The sequence below is a fragment of the Sinocyclocheilus grahami genome, unplaced genomic scaffold, assembly GCF_001515645.1.
Source record: "Sinocyclocheilus grahami isolate Dianchi unplaced genomic scaffold, SAMN03320097.WGS_v1.1 scaffold7360.1, whole genome shotgun sequence".
Classification (NCBI taxonomy): Eukaryota; Metazoa; Chordata; class Actinopteri; order Cypriniformes; family Cyprinidae; genus Sinocyclocheilus; species Sinocyclocheilus grahami.
Window position 1 is genome coordinate 9,999 of NW_015511429.1, and position 202 is coordinate 10,200.

Sequence of the window (202 nt, forward strand, 5' to 3'; positions counted from 1 at the left end):
ATATATATATATATATGTATATAGAGTACTCACTAAATTAAGTTAGAAAGGTGAAATCAAATTTTTCATCCACCAATTTGCCAAAACCCCCTCAGACCCCAGACGGTTAAAAAGACATCCAATTGTCCAAAAATCCAAAACTTTTATCACATATATTATCACATTTGATTTATTTGATCACATATTTAGCACATACTTTTAT